This window comes from Lathyrus oleraceus, chromosome 2, assembly GCF_024323335.1.
Source record: "Lathyrus oleraceus cultivar Zhongwan6 chromosome 2, CAAS_Psat_ZW6_1.0, whole genome shotgun sequence".
NCBI classification, from domain to species: Eukaryota; Viridiplantae; Streptophyta; class Magnoliopsida; order Fabales; family Fabaceae; genus Lathyrus; species Lathyrus oleraceus.
This window is the reverse complement of record NC_066580.1, coordinates 417,254,132-417,276,011: the sequence shown is the minus strand read 5'-3', so window position 1 is coordinate 417,276,011 and position 21,880 is coordinate 417,254,132. Positions and strand designations below refer to the sequence as shown.

General features: G+C 33.9%; 1 pseudogene; it reads left to right on the top strand.

Annotated features, from left to right (window-relative positions):
• Window positions 1–8,276: 8,276 nt before the first annotated feature.
• Window positions 8,277–9,787, top strand: LOC127123502 (zinc finger BED domain-containing protein RICESLEEPER 2-like; annotated as a pseudogene).
• The last annotated feature ends 12,093 nt before the right edge of the window (window positions 9,788–21,880 follow it).

Sequence of the window (21,880 nt, the reverse complement as noted above, 5' to 3'; positions counted from 1 at the left end):
ACAATTTCAGAAACCAAAATACAAATACAAGAGAAAAGGAAAATAATCATCCTAAGGATCCCCTAACAACGGTGTCAGATGATCTAGCTGCAGGCGCGTACTTCCTTCGGATGCGTCGAATCTCGGACTCAAAAGATGTCTTCATCTGAGCCTTCTCAAGGACAAGCTGATCTACAATCTTCTCCCAAGCACCGGAAGGCTGAGGTATACTAGAGGAAGATGAAACCTCTAGCTCTCTCTATCTCTTCACTACTCGGTCTTCAAGAAGCTCAATAAGTGCATCTTTGTCCTTGGACTCAAGCTGCAACTCCTCATGCTTTCTGCTCAAAGCATGAAATCGCTCTTCCCACATATCCTTTTCTTGCTTCATCCTGGCGAGTGCGTCTTCCAACTCCTCTATATATCGGTTAGGGAGAGTTAATGGCTCAACCACAACCATAGACATAGGTCTCTCACAAGCATAAGGCATCTTTAACTCCAAAGCTCTCTTCTTCACCCAAAGAGTGTAAGCTTCCAAAGCTACACAGTTGCATGGACCAAGCTCGAATCTTCCTTTCCTATGCACATTATGCCAAGCATGCACTATCTTCTGCTTCAAATGTTTGGGATCTTTACCCTCTTGATAGAAAAGACCTTCTAATTGAGTGTTATTAGGCTTGTCTCTCAAGGGGAACCCAAGTTGACGACGAGCCAAAGCAGGGTTATAGTTGATTCCTCCTTGTGTACCAATGAGGGGCACATTAGAGAATTCACCACAACAATCAATAATCTCCAGACTACTTAATGAAGAATCATACCAAACTATATCATTATTAGTGAGAGACATAAGTCTCTGAGACCACCTTAGACATTGTTTACTCTTCACAAAAGTAGGCATCTGATGCAAGTGCGAAATAAACCACTTGTACAGAAGAGGAACACAACACACAATTGTTCCACCACCTTTAGAATTTCTTAGATGCAAAGTGAAATACCTATCACCCAACAGAGTAGGCATAGGATTCCCAATCAGGAAGATTCTAATGGTGTTAACATCAACAAAACCATCAATGTTAGTGAACAAAGCCAAACCATAGATGAGCAACACAAAGGTAGCTTCAGAAGCATCCACACTACCAGCTTGAGCAAAGGCAGTAGCTTCCTTGATGAGGAACTCAGAAGTCAACCCAAACATTCCTCCTTTCTTCACCCAATGAGCCTCAGTCTCAGATTTCTTCAAGTGAAGAGCTTCAGCTATAAGATGAGATCTAGGAATCTCTTCCAATCCACTAAAAGGCACTTTGTTAGAAACAGGTATTCCCAAGAGATGGGCATACTCCTCCAACGTAGGCACAAGCTGATAATCAGGAAAAGTGAAGCAACGGTAGAGAGAGTCATCAAACTGAACCAATACACTCAAGAGTCCTTCAACCACATCAGTAGACAATACAGACAGAAGCTTCCCATGACGTTGCTTGAAGTCCAAGGGATCTAATACAAAGGATGATAACTTCCTTAGTTCTTTCAAATCAGGATATCTGAAACTGTACTTCTTAGTGTTCCTTCGTCCACAATCCATGGTCAAAAAATATTTGCAAATAAAACCTCAGTTCCTTGAAGTGATTTTTTTCGTGTGATGAATGTTATGATGCGCATGAATGCATGAATGTAACAATCACAAATACGGGACCACGCACAAGGAAAACAAAAAAAGGTCAAGGGATGAATCAAGTCATTGTCAAGATCAATCATCCATTTTGGTGGATTATGGTTTTCACCTTATCAACACCCAAGTTCCATTGATATTGACAAGACTTGATTGGATCAACCAAGAATCAAGGGTTTATTGTGAGTCACGAGCATGGAGTCAGGTTAAGAACCATCCCAAAGGAGTGTACTAAGGAAAAGAACCTGTAGATCATGTTCTAAAAAGTTACCAGATTCTTAATTCCATCTATCGGATATTACAGGTTAGGATGACTGACTCATCAACCCATAATATTCTCAAGAGAAACTCGTCTGAGCATACTATCGTGTAACAACTGTTATCAAGTCTACACCTGAACAGTCTCTGCACTACGTCCTAAATAGGCCAAGATGGGTTAAATATTCTACAGTCCTCAGCTTCTCGGACCCCAAATCAGAGAAAGTAATGCCTAACCACAAATAACTTGTGTGACATCAATAACTCCAAAAGGGTCTCCACTTAGTAGATGGGTCTCAAGCCAACTTGTTAAGGACTACTCCACACAAGTCGAACATGACTATACCATCCTCCTATCTTAATTGCACTCAAGTTTGGGTTAGAACTTCTCTCACCATTCAGATATCACCAAGCACAACAAGCAGATTATATCATACAAACAAATATACATACATCAAATACACATTTATATACACACAAAAAAGTAGGCTAAACCCACTGGAGACTACTCCCCAACAGAGTCGACACTTAATTTCTGTAGCGGTAGATTCATGACCATTAAGCTATGGATAAACTTAACGTCAATAAAACTAGAGTCGCCACCGCACTTTTATTGTTTCCAAGGGAAAAGGGAAAAGTAAGAGCAAAACCCAAGGATAATAAGTTTCAAATTAAAACTAATAAAATTCTAGAGATTGCAGGTAAGGGGGTTGGTTACACAGAGGGAAGGTGTTAGCACCCAAAGTGTCCTGGGTACTCCTAGGGAGCCCTTTTTTGTGTGTACATGTGTTTTGGTATAAAATGATGTTTGCAATAAATAGAGTGTGGGGATTAGAAAAGAATTCATTAATTATATTTTTGTGTTTGACAAGACCTTCGGACTTGTGCCTACGTACCAACATAAAATGATGGATCAAAACCCCGTAGTTCGTGGTATCAATTTCAAAGTGAGTGAATTGCTTTTAACAAAAATTTAAGTTTGAAAGAGGCACAAAAGGCCTAAAAGAGTTTGAATGAGTGTTATTTCTTTTTGTCTTTTGAAAATTTAAGTCAAGATGATTAGATTCATTTACAAGTTTGATTAAGAAAAAAGAAGTTTAAAATGCAATGGCATAAGGCCAAAGATTCTAATTTGCAATAAGGTCAAAGTTTAGAAATCACAAGCAAAGAAGATTTTAAAAAAGGGGAGAGAGATTTGAAATTAAAGAAGTGGGAGGAGATGAAGAGACTAATCCTAAGCAAAAATTTAAAAGTTAAGAGTTGAAAAGATCTGACCAATGGGATGCAATCCAATAGACAAGAATGTCATATAGAAACCCAATTTTCTCTTAGACTTTTAGAATTAAGCAATATCAATACACAAATAGCAAGAAGAGCAAGGCATCAAATAAAGATGGCTACATCCAAGCTTAGCAACTCCAAAGTCTTCTTCATAAGCTTCCATGTATCATATGACGTACTCTTTGAATGACTCAGAATAAGGCACTGGACACAGGTTCAAAGTAACATTTGCATTAAGACCATGTAGCAGATGAACTCAAAAGGGATCTCAATACTTGCTTCAGATGAAAGTTTACTTCACAATGACTGGCTTAAGAAAAGTTGGCATTGGCCAAGTCCTTTTTGCATAGGGAATGTTGCCCAATTTTAAGTCTAAAGTCTTAGATCAAATCCAACAGTAAACACAAATCTTTTTTAGGGTTTTTATTGTTATTATGTACATTAAGATCAAAAGACCACAAACACAAACAAAATACACAAACAAGTATAATCACAAGATATGGCTCAAGTGAGCAAAATGAAAATGGCATTAACATAAACAAGTTAAATGGTATGAATAATGGCAAATGATAAAGACTTGAATTTAAAGTGCATAAAGTAAATGACTTGAAATTAAAAGTTAGTCAAATGTTAGTTGATTAGAAGTTAGTGTTGCTTTTGCTTTTCAATTGTTTAAGTCATTCTTTGGAGAACACTCAACCCGCTATTCACAAGCATGGATCCTTGAACCAAGACATCTTCCGAAGGAAGGAAAAAAGGCCAAGTTTCGACACAATACCATGAAAGGGGGAGACTTACAATCTCACTTACTAGAATGCTATGCTTTTTGGGTCAAAATTTAGCGCTATGTTAAGCAATCGTAATTGGACTTATGTAGAAGTCACAACTATCTGAGGCAGGGCAATAGAAATTTTAGTGTTAATGTATGTTAGAGATATGGTATTATGAACCATACTCCTAAAATATACCACACTTAAAAGAAAATGGCAAAAGGGTGGGCCTAATCTCATCCATACTTATATTGGTTTATGAACCAATTAGCCTTAGGATATAGAGATATCATAGGTCAATGAAATGGATGAAATAGAAAGGGATTGGAGATGAAGAGGGAGGGGAAATGAGACAAACACAAATTGGTCATGGGAGGACTTTTATCAAATTAAAATCATTCATTCATTTTGGGAGATGAAATGTACATTTCATCAATCCCCTAAATCCAGTGATTTTAATTCAACAAAGTCAAATCAACCTTGACCAGGGCCCAACAACAGTAGTCAAACTCAACAAGTCAATAAAATAGGCCCACACAATTTATTCACAATTAAACAATTAAAAACCAATTAAAAATGCATTACATTAAATTATGGTTGATCAAAATCCTAAAACCTCTTCAAAACACCAAATAAATAGCCAAGAGATTTATCATAGGTCAAACAAGGTCAAAGGACCTTGGAGAAAAAATTTCATAATTTTTGGAAACTTAAAAGTATTTTTAAACAACTAAAAATATGCACAAAAACAATTAAATCATGAAAAATATTAATATTGATCCAAAAAATAATTTTAATTCAGAAAATGAAAGAGAAAATCATTTGAAATTTTTTGGTGAAGGTCCCATATTTTTTGGATCAATATTAAAATTAATATGAATTAATGAAAATAAGTCAATTAAAATGAAAATCAGAAAATACAAAAAAAATGTGGACCACTTGATCTCCCTCATTAATTGAGATGGCAAATCAAGTGGATCTGAGCGCGCGTTCCGCCATACTCCAAGTCAAATGTTCCACACACGTGGTAATCACTTTGGACGCCCTAGATTAAACAAATTAGAAGGATCATGTGGTTCAGAAGCGTGCCAACACACCACCGGAGCCAGAGCTCCGGTCTTCTTCTCCGGTGGACCTCACCAGACTGGTCCACCCTCAACCATCACCAAAATAAAAAAGGAGGACATGAGTTTAAAGTAAAAATGCTCAGGAGCTCGAATTTGGCCTCAATTTTGTCTAACTCCAAGTATATAGAAAGATAAAGGGAGTTGAATTTTGAGGATCATGATCTGAGTTGCTTTGATTTGACCTCTAAGCAACTCAATCTTGTTGCCTACATTGGTAGGACTTCAGACAATCAAAAATCAACAAGAATAATGAAGAATTGAGTGAGAATCGAAGAGATGAAAAATTCAGAAATTCACCTTCACTGCAGGTTCAGATGGACACGATCTTGCTCTCAATTGTGCTTAGCCTTGCTTCAAATGCTTGATGGAGTGTAAATGGATCAAGGAAAGTGATGGACTCTTGGAGTTTCAACCTCAAAATAGTTGAGAGATTCAAACTCGATTTTCAATGAAAATCACCAAGCTTATCCTTTGAATGTGAGGGTTTAGGGTTGCTGATTCAAAGCTTGCGTGCCAGGGTCCATAATTCTGAGCATGAAGGGTTCTATTTATAGGCCAAGTGATTGATAATTGCACACTTCTTTCAAAATTCCAAAAATAGCAATTTGCCTTTGCATGGATGCATAGGCGTGTGATAGGCCTATGTAATGATGCATTCAGGTCCAAAAATGAGTGTAAGCAATGCTGAAGTCATGTGGAAAGGCCATGCATTCGTGTATGGAAAGTGGAACTTCAAATCTTCCAAATGGTCCTTCAACTTTAAGTCATGCGCAAGTTATTCATTCTTTGTCCAAATGAGATGAATTTGGACTTTTTGGAAAGGTTAGATTAAGAGAAACAACTTTCATGTTGAACAATTTTTCATTTGAAGCTTGGATCATGATGAATTTTGAGGTGGAAGTTTGGAAAATCAAACATATAAAAAAAAATTCTAAGTACCAAGCCATATGTTCACTTTTTCCACCTTGAATAACTTTTTCTATGGGCTTCAAATGAGAAAAGTTCCTTCATCAAAGTTGTATCTCTCTCAAAGTCCTTTAAATTGGTCACAAGTTTGACCTCATTTGGATTTAGAATAAAGGAGTTGTGCATTTTAGGAGTTGAGGAAAATCACTTGTTCAATGGTATTGGCCCAAAATGACCTATAATGTTTCCTCATATCACATGCATTTAAAAGTTGAATTTTCACTTCCTCCAAACATCAAAGTTTAAGTAGACACATTGAATTTAATCATTAAACTTGTATAGATTTCATATCATACAAATTGAGCAAGTTATGGTCTTGGGAGGTTGACCTCTAAATTTGGGTTTAGACAAAATGACCTATAATCTTTCACCATAAAAAATGACCTTCCAAGCAAAACTAGCTCTAGACCTCAACATCAAAGTTGTTTGTAATGTCATTTAGAGTAACATTTCTCTTGTAATAATTTTCATATGACAAAAAGGGTAGGAGATAGGGTCTAGGGAACCCTAGTTTTGATCAGTTGACTTTCTCTAGTCAACCACCATGAACCAACTTGCTAGCTTGATATTCTCTTGACTGTTGGGACTCATGGAGGATCTTATATGCATAAGATGATGAAATGTGAAGCATCCCTTGAAATATTTGATCAATTGGTGAAGAAACTTGTTGAAGAAGTCACATAAGATACCCAGATGAATTATGGTTTCCAAGGCAAACCAACTCCAAACTCTTGATGATTTCTTGATCAAAATATCATGTGAAGATCATGGGGATCCATATATGATAATTAGAGCCATAGTAAACCACTTCTTGATTGAGCTCCTTGCAATGAGGGTCTCAAACCCTAGATATGAACATTGATAGAGCATAGGTGAGCATGTGCACTACCTACAAAAGAGTTAAACTACACAATGACATATTTTTGGTATTTTGGTTAGTAAACAAATAAAAAATGGAGTATGATACAATCAAATGATGCTTGGTGATCTCTCTCAATGCAAACCCAATGAGTGAGGGGTAAGGAGGATGCCAAGGTGTGATCCCAATGCTAATGCATATGATGAGAATAACATGAGGGATCTTAGGGTCAAAATTGGGGTCTTACAACAAGTGTAAGACTTCCTTGCCCAAACACACAAGTTTTAGGCTTACTTGCCCAAGCTCACAAGCTCATGACTTCATTGCTCTAGAACACATGCTAAAGAACTTAAATGCTCAAGCACTAAAGAAAAAGACTTTTGACTCTATAACAAACTGTTTAAGAGATTTGGGTAATAACTTACACTTGATATACAATCAGAGGTGTAAACAAAGTACAACTTAGAAAGACTCTAAGACTTAAGAACTTCTAAAATATTCAAAATGTTAAGATGGTCTAAGTCTAACAATTTTGACATAGTAGCTTCTCTTTGAATGTCAATGAACATAGTCTGTAGTTTATTGCTTTATGGTGTGGTTTAGCTTGGTAGTCTTCTTCTTAGGTCTGCAACTCCTTATATAGAGAAAAGAGACATTGCAAACTTTCACCAAAAGGTTGGTTAACCTTTGTACTTGATTAGACATATCAAGAAAACACATTTCTGCAAGAGGAGTGATCCGTTGAGGCTCAGACATCAATAAATAGATTTTTCTTTAAGTCTTCACATGATCAAAAAGGTTCTGAATTTGTCAGGGTTTCCTTGATAGAAGAGCTTCTACTTTAGAGGTTGACTTTCCTTCAGACTTCACTTATGAGAGATTGATCACATCAAAGTCCTCTTCTTTGGCTTTTGACACTTTAAAGTCTGGGTCACCAGAGGCTAACTTTCTTCAGAGTTGACTTCTTTAGAGTCTGGATCTCCCTTAGAGGCAGAATCTTCAGAAGTAGTCTTCAAAGTTAGAGTCTGATCTTCAGATTCAGATTCCTCAAGCATTTCTTCATATGTTCTAAATGATATATTCCTGTAAATTTGAAAAGATGTTAGTATACGCCATTGTACTTTAAATACTTTTGTATCATAAAAACCCAAGGGATATGGTATTAACCATTTTTGTTGCAACAAAGCAATGGCTTTTATCATGTGCTTAAAAGTTTTTGGTTTTCCTCTTATTATAATTTTTAAGTATATCTTTGCAACCATGTCCAATGCTGCTTTCTTTTTGCATTAGTTGGATATATTATCTTAAAATGTGTTGGAAAAAAATTGTTTGTTGTTCTAATTTTGCTATTGATTTCTTTTATTAAATAGATGAAAGAGAATGTAGAGTATACAAGTCTTACAACCTCAACTAGCCCTCATGATAAAGTTATATTACCACCATATCCCAATGAAAAAAGCGACAATTGCGGTCGATATGTGGAACCACTTCACCATGGTGGAAGGTGATGAGAAAAAGGCTAAATATCAATACTATTGAGTTTTGGTTAAGTATAGTAATGGAACGAGTGGTATGAAGACTCAACTAGGTAGATGCACTGCTTATAATCATGATAAAACCCAAACAACCCAACCAAACAAAAGGAGAAAGACCACTACAAAAGGGAAAGTAGTTTGTTCAGCAAGCTATTCTAAATTTGATCAAGAGGCATGTCAAGCGCAACTTGTGAAAACATTTGTTTCTGCTGAGCTTCCATTTTGTTTTGTGGAGAATGAAGAGTTTAGAAAGCTATTAATCATCTTGTAGCCTCAGATTTATATCCCATCACGGTCTACATTGAGGCGTGACATTTGGGCGCTCTACCTTGAAGAAAAGGAGAAATTGAAAAAAATTCTTGCGAAATCGTGGAAGAATTTGTTTGACCACTACCACTTGGACTTCAACTAAAAACTTAAGTCACATGACTTTGACCGTGCATTTTATGGATATTGAGTAGAATATGCATATAAAAACCATAAACTTTTGTCAAATAACGAGGAACTCAAGACACATGATTGGGAAATATGTTGACGATTACTTAAGAAGTTGGGGGTTGAGTCAAATATTGACCATATCGGTTGACAATGCTTTGACTAACACCATTATAATTAAGTATCTCAACATAAGGATGAGGTCTTGAATTAATATTTTTTTTGAATGGGGAATTTGTCCACACTCGTTGTTGTATGCATATCTTGAATTTAATTATAAGATTGGAATTTAAAGAGGATAGAAGTTGCATAAAAAAATTCGTCATGCGGTTAAATATGTCAAATCTTCTCCAAGCAGACTAGCCAAATTTATGGAATGTGTAGTGCCAAAAAAAGTTACATACAAAGATATTGTTATCCTTGATGTTGAAACTAGATGAAATTTAACTTATCCAATGTTGAAGGCTGCCTTACAGTATCAAAAAACTTTTTACTTTCTCTATGCGCGGGATAAGACATTTCGCGACGAAATGGACACAATAAATCAGGGAGTTAAGAAAGAGGATTGTACATATGTTGCATCAATGCTTCCCTTGCTTGAGATGTTTTACAAATCCAGAAATCGTTTGTCTGAATCATTATATGTCATAAGTGCTTCATATATGGCAGAGGTTTTCACCATTGGAAAAGGGATCAATACACATTTAAAGAGTAATAATGAGCACATAAAAAACATGACGAATAAGATGAAAGCTAAATTTAACAAATATTGGGGAAATCCTGACACAATAAACATCTTACTGTTGAATGCTTTTGTTCTTGATCCAAGGGTGAAATTGTCTATTGAGGAGTTTTATATTAGTCTTTTATATGCTCACATCGAAAAAGTCGATGATTTAAAGAAAAATTGAAGTCTTATCTTACACAACCTTATGTTCAATATCAAGGTTTTGACAACTCTCAATATAGCCAACTAGACACACCACCGAATGAGGATGGCGATGATAATATTTTCTATCACTACAGTCAATAAACTAGGCATAAGTCATATCCTAAGACCGAAATTGAATCATATCTAATAGAAACACATGTACCATACGTTAAAGCGGTTGAGTTTGACATCTTAGGTTGGTGGAAAGTTAACTTAACTAGATATCCTATTTTGGAAAGCTTATCTCAAAAAGTGTTGGCTATTCCCGCCTCTACTGTAGCTTCAGAATCTGCTTTCAACATTGGTGGAAGGGTTGCTAGTGATTATCGCACTTGTCTAACACCTAAAATGATGGATGCACTTGTTTGCACGCAAGACTGGTTGAAAGGAAAATCACTCTCCTTCTTTTCTGAGGAGGACCTTGATGAGATCCATCAATTAGAGCAATGTAAATCATTTTTATAACCTTTCTAGAGCAAGATGTGTTTTCTTCTTTGTGCATATGTTTAATTTTAGGGTTTCTAGTTCAACACACTAAGAATTGTTCATATTGTTCATTTGGGATAATAATTAGACTTCGTGCATAGTTTTAAGTTAGATAGTTAGAAATATGGTTAATTTGTGATGGTAGTAAACGTCTACAATTTAATTTCAGCACCTTTTTGTTTGATTTTATATGCACAAATTTTGCCATGGAAAAACAAAATGGATTCATCATTATGTGAATATATATGATTTGTAGTCACATTTTCAATGGTGCGTTAATCATTATGCACATTTTTGCGAGATCCAAACAAAATGGATTCATCATGATGTGAATATGTTTAATTTGTAATCATATTTTCAACGGTGCATTTTTGCATGGGGCTGCTATTAGTCTATTGAATGTTTAGCCTTCTATGAGATGGAGATTAGTGGGTTGTGATATCATCAATATTTTTTTCTGTGTAACTAGTCATTGTTACTTATACATCATTTGAAGAAAGGTAAGAGCTAATTGAAAATTATGTGTGTCTGTGTGTATTATGTATATAGTTGGTTAAAAAACCGGGCCGGAGATCTGATTGTCACATAAACTATCTCAAGGTTTAAGTTTAGCCAACCTGAGAACTAGCTAATTAGTAAATCAGTGAAGAACAAAGTGTTCTAAATAATAAAGATCTAACTTTCAGATAAAAATGGTTATGCATTCTTTTTTATTACATATGTTTTATATTTGAAATTTGGATTTTGGCATTGTCTTATCGATTCAATAAAGGATGTGCCTTATGTGGTTTTGTTTTTTTGGTATTCATACATGTTGGTATATGACAATTTTTGTGTTGGATGACTGTTTAGATTTTGCTGTTGTGGCTTGGTATTAATTTGGTTTGTAATGACTGTTAATTCCTTAGGATTGGCATTAATTTTGTAAAACAAATAATGTAATCATCTCTGTTGTTTTAATATGTTGGGTTGAAGAAGTTCAACATCTGGACCAACATGTCATGTACGATGTCACGACATCATGCCTGTGACATCATACATGTGTAGAAAACTGAATTGATTAATTCAGTATTTATTCTAGGATTAGTAAGGATATTTGGTGAATATCCTAACTCCCATGTGGAGGTCTTGAAGACTCAATCAGAAGATATATAGGCTCAAAATATGGAGATATATATGGAGAGATTCTAGGATTGAAGACCTTGTTTGTAGCAGAATTTTTCTGCTGAAGTTGTAACAGCAAAGAACAAGTCTGCTGCGATTTCTGAAGGCCCAAATCCAGTTGGGTGATTAGGTTATAAATAGCACATTGTAACCTAGTTTTTGTAAGCCTCTTAGAATGAAAACTTAGGGGTGTGTGTGAGGTAAACCTCCCAGTCTGTGGGAAGGTTACCATGTGTTTCTCAGTGGTAAAAGCTGAGAGTATTTGTAACTCAAAGCCTGTAGGCAAGAGTGATTTTGTTCTTGAATGAAGTTGTGAAGCAAGTTCAAGGTGTGGTAACATTACATTGTTTTTGTAGTGATAGGAATGGAAACTGGAGGTTTCTATCTAGGAGTTCCTAGGTATAGATTGCATTGGGTAGGGATTAAGTGAAGAGTTGTAAACGGGGGAGTTTAACTCTGAATTAATACTGCTAATAGTGGATCTTCTTCCTGGCTTGGTAGCCCCCAGATGTAGGTCATGTTGGACTGAACTGGGTTAACAATTTCCTGTGTTTGTTTTCCTTCTGCATGTGTTTATTACTGTCATAACTCAGCTGGTATTCCAGTCAGCTTATCAGGATGATAACAGATCTGGTATATAGCCTTCTGTTTGAATGTCAATCAGCATGTTGTAACATTCATCAGTGACAGCGTATACTGAATAATAAGCAGGGTGATTTCAGTTCAGTATTCATTTACGTCTGTTCTTGTCAAGGATAACAGACCTGGCCGAAGGATCATTGTGAAACTGTCAAACTGGATGTGTTGACAGTTGATACTGAAAGCTGATACTGAAGTAGAAGCTAGTTGGTCGTTTTCAGTACTGCCAACTTAGCACAGTACGTTTCCAGGAACATAACAGAACCAGCATATGTTCTGGTTGTTGAACTGAATGTTGTGACATTCATTCCCAACAGCATGTGCTAAAGTGTAGGTTGATTGGTTTTTCTGTTTCAGTATTTTTCTCTGGCTATTCTTCAGGGATTCAACAGCTGAGCTAAAATCCAGGAAACAAACTACTAACCTACAATTAATGAACCTAACAAATAGCCTAGTTGTTAGCAATCTAATAAGTGGTAATTAGATTAACGTGTTCATTCAGGAAATACATGTAAAAGACAAACACACTGGAACAATGTAATAGATGATGTCCAAAATCAACAGTAAGACATCATGCTGATAACTGTGTAAGAAAACAACAGAAGTGAGTGCTAGGATAGATCTCTGTTGAGTCCTTCTTCCTGATGCACAGAACCAGGTGTTCATCCATTCTAGGGTGACATAGAATGAGATGTCGTGACATCTGTGAACGTGTGCATATTAGTACAGGGGTTAATAACTGTCTTGCTGTATTAATTACAAGGTTAGATCAGATGTCATGACTTGGAGTAGAACATCTGAATTCTGACTAAGCCAGAATTTCAATGACATATATTATAAGCGATGTGTTTACAATTAAAAATAATGTGTACAAGAATCTAAATCGCTAGTTAGACTTAATAGTAGGGAATTGGGGTTCGTTAGAGATAGTAGGGAAATAATTCAAATTTGCAATCATGTCTTTTATCTGTGTTAGAAAGGCAGGTTTACATACTTGAGGTATATGAACAAACTTGTCCTGATATGTGAACAAACTTATCCTACAAAGAATCTAGTTATATTTCAAGTAAAGAGGTATAAATGGTTGATATTAGTTTGCATACTATGATAGTCTACTCTTTAAATTGTCGTGTGATAGTGCCTTGGTATAAAGGACATGTACAAACATGTATTATGCTAGCTAGCTGACTTATGTAGGTTTGGTGTTTGGTCCTGAGGATCTTACCAAAATTTTGATGATATTGACACTTTGATGACTATTTGTATTTTTAACCGTGATCGTGTAAGTTGTTTCGCTTGGGTAAGAGTTCATCTTTTCTTTTTTGTTTTGGCTTGACTTGAAGGCTGTGACTTGTGAGGTGAGATTTCTATTGAGAGAGAGAGAGAGAGAGATTTGTTTTTTTTAAGTTCTAATTAATTATTTATGATCAGTAAAGTAAGAAACAAGTATGTGACTCAATAGCAAAGTATAGTCCTTCTTAGAAAAACATAGCCACTAGTGTTATTATAGTTTTTAATCATGGTCTATGTTGTAAGTTATGTTAGGATCTTCATTCTTTACTTTGTGCATATGCTAATTTTTGAATTAACAATTAACTGACAATAAAAATAAATTGAAGCAGTAAACTTATTACATAATATGGGAATGTGGGTAAAATTTATTGAATGGGGATACAACACGGAAATTAAACAATACAAGATCAAAAGACAATTGTAAATAAAAGAATCTCGTTGTAAGAAGGCACAAGAGAAAGTCAAGGGACTCAAAATAAAATTAGAAATTTGAATTACATAATTTAGCGTTATTTAAACAATCGTAAAGCGATTCATATAAGGAATCACTCTATCTGAGGCCGATCAACAAAACTCAATACGCTTAAGCAATTTCTAAAGTTAAATTGAATTTTTAACTCCGAAATTGCAAGATATATGTGAAAAACCGATTATTTGAGCGACAAAAAGAAACAAAAATTAAACAAATTTCTTTTAGCGATATGTTAAACAATCGTAAATCGATTCATATAGGAATCACCCTATCTGAGTCCGGTCAACAAAACTCTATGCGCTTAAGTAATTTCTGAAGTTAAATTGAATTTTTAACTTCAAAATTGCAAGGCCTCTGTGAAAATTGACGGGACAGAATAAATTGAATTTTCTTTTTAACAATTAAAAATAAAATAAATATCAATAAATAAATATAACAATAATAATAAAAAAAATGATAATCATAATAACAATAAATAATAATGATAAATAATAAAAATAAATATTAATCACAATAATAATAATTGCAATAACAAAACTTAAAAACAATAATTATAATGAATAATAAATAATAAATAATACATAAACCAATAATAATAATAACAAAATAATGATATTATTACATAATAATAATACATAAAACAATAATTATAATGAATAATAAATAATAAATAATACATAAACCAATAAATAATACATAAAACAATAATTATTAATAATTAACAATATTAAATAATGATAATATTATTCATAAATAAATAATAATAAATAATATTATACAAAATATATAAATGATAATAATAAATAGAAATAATAGTAAATAATAAAAAGGTTAGTAATAGCAATAATAATAATAATATTAATAATAATAATAACAAAAATAATAATAATAATAATAATAATAACACTAATAATAATAATAATAATAATAATAATAATAATAATAATAATAATAACAAAAATAATAATAATAAAAAATAATAATAATAATAATAATAATAATAATATAAACATCAAATAATAAAAGAAAGAAAAAAAGAAAAAACACTATATAAAATAAATAAATAAAAGGGGAGAGGACGGTGACACTTGGCAAGGGAAAATAGGAAAGAGTTTGTTTTGTTTTTTTAAATTTTGAAACCTACATTTCATGCCTGACACATGACAGGGAGATTTTTTTTTAAAATAAAATAAAAATCATTCTCACTTCTTCTTCCTACGTTCAGCAACAAAATTGTTTTGAGTTTTTTTTAATAAGAAGAAAATCACTTCCTCCTCTCAAAACAGATGACAACAACAACAACACATTTTTATGATATATAAAAAAAGATTCTCCTCCTCACTCTCTAACGTAGAAGAAGAAAGTAAGGGAATTTTTTTCATTCATCTTCTCTCAACTTTCCGAATCCTAACCTCTCTTCATCTTTCATGGAACAACAACAAATTAAATAAAGAAACAACTCAACCACAAAGAAACAAACGAGATCAAAGAAAAAGAACCTTACAACGGATGAGGTTACGAAAAATGATGGTGGTTAACAGTTTTGAAAGTGTGGATGTTGGAGAGGTTCGAAGGCGGAGCGACGAAAATGCTTTGGTGGTTGAGGGAGGTTGTCCGTGCGGTGGTTTTAGGTGGTGCATGGGTGACTTAAGGTTGTTGTTTGGGTGAAGGTGAATGAAGGAGGAACAGGTAGTTGTGTGGTGGATGAAAGAAGTTGTGGTTGTTTTCCAATGTAGGTTGGATGTGGAATGGTTCAAGTGTTGATGTTGGGTGGAGGTTTCAAAAGGTGGAATAATGGTGGAAGGGAGAGATTGATGAGGATGGAGTCGGTTGTTGTCGTTGTCGATACGGTGGTGATGGAGGGAAAGTTAGAACAGTGGCCGTGAGTGAGATGTGTTGGTTTGAGCTGAGTTATGGATGTTATGTATTTGATGATGGTGGGTATGTTGACTCAGTGATGGAACGAGTTGGTTTTCGGTCGTGTTGTTGAAGTTAGGGGGTGGTGGTATTAATGGTGGAAGTGAGAAGATGATGAAAAGGGTGTAGTGTTGATGCGAGTGAAAGAAAGTTGTAGGTGGTGAGAGGTGGCTTTGAAGTAGTGGCCGGAAAAAAAAGTTTTGAAGGTGGTTACAAGGTTGTGGTTTCAGTGAAGAAGAAGATAAGTGACTATTGGAGATTAAGGGATCATTGCAAGTGAAAGAAGAAGGAAGGAATGTGATGTATTTTCTCCAGAAAATGAAAAATGATCCTCTTCTTTCTTTGACTTCTTTTTCTTTCTAATTTCCAAGTGAGATAATATGGGGGAGGATGCGCCGGGGGAGTTGGTTTGAGCTGAGTTATGGATGTTATGTATTTGATGATGGTGGGTATGTTGACTCAGTGATGGAACGAGTTGGTTTTCGGTCGTGTTGTTGAAGTTAGGGGGTGGTGGTATTAATGGTGGAAGTGAGAAGATGATGAAAAGGGTGTAGTGTTGATGCGAGTGAAAGAAAGTTGTAGGTGGTGAGAGGTGGCTTTGAAGTAGTGGCCGGAAAAAAAAGTTTTGAAGGTGGTTACAAGGTTGTGGTTTCAGTGAAGAAGAAGATAAGTGACTATTGGAGATTAAGGGAGCGTTGCAAGTGAAAGAAGAAGGAAGGAATGTGATGTATTTTCTCCAGAAAATGAAAAATGATCCTCTTCTTTCTTTGACTTCTTTTTCTTTCTAATTTCCAAGTGAGATAATATGGGGGAGGATGCGCCGGGGGAGTTGGTTTGAGCTGAGTTATGGATGTTATGTATTTGATGATGGTGGGTATGTTGACTCAGTGATGGAACGAGTTGGTTTTCAGTCGTGTTGTTGAAGTTAGGGGGTGGTGGTATTAATGGTGGAAGTGAGAAGATGATGAAAAGGGTGTAGTGTTGATGCGAGTGAAAGAAAGTTGTAGGTGGTGAGAGGTGGCTTTGAAGTAGTGGCCGGAAAAAAAAAGTTTTGAAGGTGGTTACAAGGTTGTGGTTTCAGTGAAGAAGAAGATAAGTGACTATTGGAGATTAAGGGAGCGTTGCAAGTGAAAGAAGAAGGAAGGAATGTGATGTATTTTCTCCAGAAAATGAAAAATGATCCTCTTCTTTCTTTGACTTCTTTTTCTTTCTAATTTCCAAGTGAGATAATATGGGGGAGGATGCGCCGGGGGAGTTGGCGCACCCCAAAAAAATAAGAGGAGGCGTCAATACAGCTGACGCCTATGTGTGTGTTTCTTTTGAAAATAAAAATGTGTGTGTTTCTTTTGAAAATAAAATTTAATTTTGCAGCCAGCCAACAAGAATTGAACACACAACTTTTGAATCAATAGTGAAACATGTTACCATTGCACCACAAACCCTTCATGTTAATATTTTTCATAATATATTTAATGAGCCATTGTTCTTAGATCATAAGAGAAAGACACTAAATTTTTATTTTAAATTTTAATATCTTAAATATATGAATTATATTCTTCAATATTTATATAATTTATTTATAATCAATATAAATTGCTATTTCCATTTTAAAGTATATGTTACTCCTATTTTGTAAAATATTTTGTTTTATATTTTAAGTTGTTTTGCAATATAAATTAAATATTAATAAGTTTTTCTTATCATACTATCTACTATTTATATTATTCTTTTATTTCATCATCTTTTCATATCATTAATAAATGATATATAATTTATTTATTTATAAAATTAATTATAATGTAAATTTGTGTGAAATATCATAAAGAAATTATTATTTAGGACGAAGAAAGTATCTCATTTAAGTTATGCACGATTTTTAAAAAATAATTGATAGTATTTATTTTATTATTAAAATAAATCTGATTTATTATAATGTTTTATTTTTAAAAAATATATTGTTCTTTTTTCATTTTATTAAATTTCATCTCTATTCTTTAATTTTTAAAAATATTATATATTAATATATTCAAATTAATATTCAATTATTTTGTGTTTTATTTTATAATGTATTTATATTTTATTAATTTTTTATATATTAAATATTTAAGTATTATTTTATATAACTTAGACATGTATTAATATATTATATTATTTATAAAAAGTAATATAATATTTAAAAATATATTATATTTAAAATAATATAATTTTTCAATTGTATTTATAATAAATATTATGAAGTTTTATTTGAATTTTTGTGTAAAAATTAATATAAAAAATAATATGTTTAAGGTTGAATAATTCAAAAAATTTAAAGAGGGGTAATAATTTTTAAACGCATAATACAATGTAAGCAACCCTATAAAATCCAAGATAGTTTGAATTGGTGTATTTAATATCGAATAATTTATTTTTGATGTATTTAATATCGAATAATCCATTTTTGGTGTATTTAATATCGAATAACCCGTTTTATTAGCTATACATACTCGGTCGAAAGGTGTTGGATAGCTTTATATTGATTATAAATAAATTATATAAATATTGAAGAATATAATTCATATATTTAAGATATTAAAATTTAAAATAAAAATTTAGTGTCTTTCTCTTATGATCTAAGAACAATGACTCATTAAATATATGATGAAACAAATTAACATGAAGGGTCTGTGGTGCAGTGGTAACGTGTTTCACTATTGATCCAAAGGTTGTGTGTTTGATTCTTGTTGTCTACAAATTTAATTTAATTTTCAAAAGAAACCACATAGGCGCCAGCTGTATTGGCGCCTCCTCCCCCAAACATGGTTATTTTGGAATTTTTTTTGAAAAGTTGGGTGGCGCCAGCTGTATTGGCGCCTCCTCCCCCAAACATGGTTATTTTGGAACTTAATGCACCAAAATGATCAAACCAATATAAACTTCTCAAAAACATACAAATTTTGATAAGTTTTGAAATAAAAATCAACTAGTTAAAAAGGCTCAAGGTACCTGAAACGCGACTAAAATAGTAGTCGAAAAATCAAGACGATCATGCCAGATTAAACTACGTGAAACGTAGATTAAGAATATTGACATTTGTAAGCTTGATTTTGAATCTTTTTGCCCGTTAATTCGACGTACAATTGAAAATTAATTCAACTGATCTGTCTATAGATCCGAAAATTATTTCGAGTGACATTTCAAGCGTTATTCAAAATGAAATGCATATTGTGACGAATATAAAATCCAGATGTATTGTAAATGTACTGATTTACTGATCGAATAATCGTGAATAGACAATCAGATGCAAATGAATCGCTTTTGGACCATTTTTGCTTATGATTCTAAAACACAATAAAAAACCCTACAAAGATTCAGATGACAACAATACTCTTGAATAATGCTTCATCTAAACAAATGCAATTGAGTGAATGATGCATTGAGATTGAGAAATTAAGATCACATAAAATGCCAAAACTCCTGACTGAATGAAGATCAAATAAAATGCCAGAACTTCTGACTTTTCATCTAAACCCTGGTAAATGCTTTTAACCGATGAAATACTCGATAAAATGGAACGATTATGCTATACTGATGCAAGTGAAAACTCAGGGTAAAATTTTGGGTATGACAAGATGTGAAACAATGCATTATGCAAGAGATTTTCACATTGAAGATCAAATCATTCAATTTTTAACAGGTTTGAATGATACTTTTTTGTTATCACAACACAAGTTCTTTTGATGGAACCTCTACCTTCAATTAACAAGATTTAGTCTATGGTGATACAAGAAGAGAGTAATAACATTGTTTTACTACCTAAACCTAATGATAGTGCTAAATACTAGAGAATCAAATACTATGTTTAATGCATAAGATGCAAGAAAAATCCAAAATCTTGGGAAGAATCACACATCTGTTGGTTACAAGAAGGATACTCAATTTTGTAGTCATTGTAGTAGACCTGGTCATACCATAAATGTTTGTTACAGAAAACATGGTGATCCTCCTCATTTTGGAAAGAAGCAAATTTTTGCTAATGCTTACAACTCTAATGGTGGTGAGGCACAAAGTCAAACTAGTGTCAGAGAAGAAGGTTCACCAAATATCTAACCCAATATTACTTAAAAGGAGTATTCTCAACGGATAAATTTGATACAACAAACAAGTTTGATGCATTAATCACATATCCCCTCATATTAATCATCAATCAAATGATACTTTAGATATATTTCATGTTTCTAGCATAAAATACCAAGTATAGATTTTGGACATTAATTGAGGAGCACATGACCATGCATGTTCCCAAAGGAAAAATTAAAGCAGATGCAACAAGGATTTTTTTTTTTTTTACTTTAAATAGTAATTAAAGTAATAATAAATGATTCTTAACTTAAAAACTGAAAAGGAAAAGTGATTGATCTTCGACTTCACCCACACCGATCCCTACCCAACCCTCCTACCCATAACACTGACTTCACCTTCGACTACCCTTACACTCCCCTCACCTATCCTGGACCTTAACCTATACCTCCACTACATGAATCCACCATTACTCACTCCACCACTCTGTAACCCAATACTATTCACCCTACCATTCCATCACAATCTTCCATAGAAAACCAACTCACTCTTCCCACTAACCAACCTATTAGAAAGTTTACCCGTATATCAAAACCCCCCACCTACCTCTAAGACTTTCATTGTGCTATTCTCCAAAATCCATCAACTATATCTTCCATCCATACAGGTAGTTCTCATTAACCTTTTTCTCATTATTTATCGTACGATAATTTGTCTACCCATCATAAAATATTTTCTTTAACTTTATTTAATACTAGTGAGCCTACTTCCTATGTTACCAATGTTGCTGACCATAATTGGAAACAAGCAATATAATTAGAACTAGAAACTCTCACTGACAATAACACTTGGCACCTCACCCCATTCACCATAACAAAAAAGCTATAGGATGCAAGTAGGCATGGCAATATAACCCGTACCCGCGGGTACCAACCCGAACCCGCCCCGAAGTTGACGGGGAAAACCCGCTTTGACTGGGTTTGGGTTTGGGTTTTCCCCGATTTTAAAATATGGGGACGGGTCGGGTAATGGGGACACTAGTGCCCACCCTGAACCCGTCCCCGAACCCGCCCCGTTTATTTTACTATGTACATTATTATTTATTTTTGATAATTTAAAATATTAAATATGTGGTCAATGTTTTGATATTTTAATTTGAATTTATTATTTAAAATATTTTAAATGTATGTATGTAATTTTTTTAGATTGTTTTATTTTATTATTTGTAATGTAACTTTATTTTGGAAAAATAAATATTTCTATTAAAAAATTGATTTTACTAAATGAATGGTGGCGGGGCGGGGATACCCGAACCCAACCTGAACCCGTTTGGGACGGGTTTGGATTTTGATTCCCCATCCCCGTTTGGGTTTGGGGCGAGGAACGGGGATTGTTTGGGGATTCGGGTTTGGGTTTGGGAGAGGTAAAAATCGTCCCCGACCCGCCCCGTTGCCATGCCTAGATGCAAGTGGATATTTAAACTCAAATTTCACTCTAATGGCACCATCAAAAGATATAAAGTCTACCTTGTCTCTAAAGGCTTCACCCAAACCGAGGGCCTTGACTATCATGAAACATTTAGTCTGGTTGTCAAAATGACAAATATTCAGACTCTTATATCTATAATTGCCACTAAACAATGACATTTACAACAATTAGACATTAATACAAACTTTCTTCACGGGACTTAGATGAAGAGGTGTACATGAAACCTCTCCTTCGCCTCTTAATTACTTCTAAGAACCTTGTTTACAAGCGGAATAAATCCATATATGGCCTTAAACAGACAAGTAGACAATGGAACAACAAATTAACCATTACTATTATTAATTTAGGCTTTTCTCAATCAAAAGCCGATGATTCTTTATTTACTAAAACCCATAACTCCTACTTTACTACCATATTCATATACATTGATGAACTTATTCTTGCATACAATAATTTATGTGAAATCAACTACATAAAATTTTTTCTGGACAAAACTTTCAGCATTAAAGACTTGGGACATCTTAAATATGTCTATGGCTTGGAAATTGCAAGATC